The sequence below is a fragment of the Megascapheus bottae genome, chromosome 15, assembly GCF_031878675.1.
Source record: "Megascapheus bottae isolate mThoBot1 chromosome 15, mThoBot2.hap1, whole genome shotgun sequence".
Taxonomy (NCBI): Eukaryota; Metazoa; Chordata; class Mammalia; order Rodentia; family Geomyidae; genus Megascapheus; species Megascapheus bottae.
The window spans coordinates 24,805,706-24,808,774 of record NC_143523.1 but is presented as its reverse complement, the minus strand read 5'-3'; positions in this window follow the sequence as shown (position 1 = coordinate 24,808,774).

Genomic DNA, 3,069 nt, shown 5'->3' with positions numbered 1-3,069 from the left:
CTAGTGTAAGTTTTTAATAGTTTGCATTTTTTATTAGCAGACATTAGTTGCACCTGGAAGGTTTCATCATGACATTTCCATCATGCATAGAATGTATCTTGATCAAACTTACCCCACTTCTATCCCTAACTCTTGTCTCCCCTCCTCTTAAAGCAGTTTCAATGATATCTTTGTTCTGTGTTCATATTTGCCAACAAACTACTATTTTCATCCTCATTTGCTTTCTCCATTAGCCTTCCCTCCTCCCACTGGTACACTTAACCCAACAGAACCTATTTCATTTTTCTGTTATTTTTGTAATGTGCAGTAATTGTACCAAAGGATTTCATCACACAATTTCAGACTTGCATATATTGTACTTTAATCAGAAGAATTTCTATCGCTTTCTCTTTCCAATACTCCTACCCCACATTGATCAACAGCTTTTATTGAGACGAAATATTTTTCTAGATTTTTATTAGGATATTTCAATTGTACAAAGAGTTACATTATAAAATCTCCATACATGTATACAATGTACTCTATCAATCTTTTTTTTTTTTAACTGTCAAGGTGAATGGGGGATTACAGTCACATAAGTAATCAGTACATTTCCTTTTAAACACTCTTACCCTCTTCCTCACTTCCCCCCCTACCCCTACCCATCAGTCTTTCAAATTCACTTCTGGCTAAATTTTAAACAAATAAAGGCAGGAAGGTTTAAGAGTTCTTACCCAGGCTTCTTAAGTCCAAGCATGTTAGCAAGTCACTTGCGTCATCTAGTGGCAGAAATGGTGATTACAGGCCCGCATGGCTGATGAGTCTCATTCCTATGCCTAGGACATGGACAAGTGACTACTGAGTAAATGAAATGAAATGTGACATGTCTGAATTGAGATATGCCATAGGTGCAAAATACACACTGGATCCCAAACACTTATACTGACTACACATTTTAATGATAATACTGGAGGTGGGGAAGCAGCAAAGATTAAACTAGACAAGTCTCCCCTAAGGCTAACTGCTTCCTAGGTCCACCTAGATAATGAGCAAGTCCTTTCTCAGAGTAGCTCCCTCATCCTTAAAATGGATCAGTGACACTTGTGTCATGCCATTATGAGGACTAAATGTGGCAGAGCATATGAAATGCCTGAGGCACAGTCGGTATTCACTCAGTAAGTTGGAATTCTTCCCCCTCAGAGCTGATCCAAATGTAGGAAAACTACATGAGACAGCTCCTGGGTACAGAGGGTCTGCATTTACTTTCCTTCTTCTCCCTCTTTAGTCTCAGCTAATTAACCCCCCTAACCCCAGTTCCCTGGACCACCAGCTCCAGCTACAACCCTACTAGCAATTCTCTGTGCCAACTGCACAAAAGCACTAAGAACCGCTCACAACTTCATCTGGGGTTTTTGTAATTGTCTGGGGAGTATTTCCATTTTGAGGTAGTGGGGTTGACCTGCCTTTCAATCCCAGTGTCCCTCAGTTCACGCACTAGCTCCTCCCCTTCCCTCAGTGAGCCCCTTTTGCCCCCACCACTGGCCACAAACTGTTCACCCACTGCTACTGCTACGTGTATGGCTCTCAGTGTGGTCCCTAGAACAATTCCATCATCCCCTGGGAGCTAGTTTAAAATGCACCTTCTTGGACCTGACAAGGTTACAGGAACACTGATCCATGACTAAGTTTGACAACTGCTGCTCAACTCCCTATCCCTACAGCTAGCCCCACTGCTCCCAGCTTGTGGGATGGAGGGCCCTCCCCTTCTCCTGTCTCCCATGGAGGTATGTGTAGCTGAAGCCTTACCACTTCCTTCCTCCACCATGCCACCATGCCACCATGCCTGCAGCGATCCTCACCCATTGCCTCATAGCATTAAACCCTCAGTGCAGCTGTCACATATGCCCACCATGTTTCTATTTCCCACTTGACACTTTTAACTTCACCACTCTATCCAAGTCCTAAAGAACCTATAAATTCAGTGTAATGTGCAAGTCTTTTCTACTGTTAAATTATACAGCAAAGTTCATTTATGCTAGGTAACAATCCAAATGCTAGGATATTAACAACTCCTTTCTTCTGTTTTTCTTTTCTTAATTCTGAGAACCTTCTTTATTTGCTACATGTACATGATTTACAGAGATTTATAGTATCTCAAAGCTCTTATCAAGACATGATTTTATTAGGACTTCACAAGAGCATGGACAGAGAAGTAGAAAGGTCCTAATCATCTATATTCCCCTAACAAGAGTCGTGGGGAGGCAATTACACAGTCATGGAGAGGCAGATAAAGTAACCAAATCTTTTTTTTTTGTTTTTGTTCAGTTGTGAGGCTCAAACTCTGGGCCTAGGTGCTGTCCCTGAGTTCTTCAGCTCAAGGCTACAGCCCTACCCCTTGAACCACAGGGCCACTTCCAGTTTTCTAGTGGTTAATTGGAGATAAGAGTCTCACAGATCTTTGTGCCTGGGCTGGCTCTGAACCACTATCCTCAAATGTCAGCCTCCTGAGTAGCTAGGATTTCAGGCATGAGCCACCACGCATGGAGAAACCAAATCTTTTTTTTTTTTTTTTTTTTTTTTTGCCAGTCCTGGGCTTGAGCTCGGGGCTTGAGCACCGTCCTTGGACTTTCTCAAGGCTAGAGCTCTACCACTTGAGCCTCAGCACCACTTCCGGCTTTTTTCTATGTATGTGGTACCAAGGAATCGAACCCAGGTCTTTGTGCATGCTAGGCAAGTACTTTAACCACTAGGCCAAACTCCTGGCCCGAGAAACCAAATCTTAAGATGCACATTCTCTTGGTATGAGTTCCTTCATCCAATACCAACCATCACCCAATTCACCATCATCTGTGCATGTTAACTGGGTCTGAACTACTATGTTCAGCCCTTTAGGAGGTACAATGCAACCTTTCAGGAGTTTCTGAGACCATGTAGATAATGAACCATGAAGAATCCCTAGACTTTTAAGACTGAGCTGAGGGCAAAGGAAACATGAATGAACTTTCTTCCTGAGCAGTAGCATCTGCTTTCCCATTGACTTGTCCTCACAAGTTAGCTTCAAGAAGCTGCTCACTCAACTCGTTGACACAG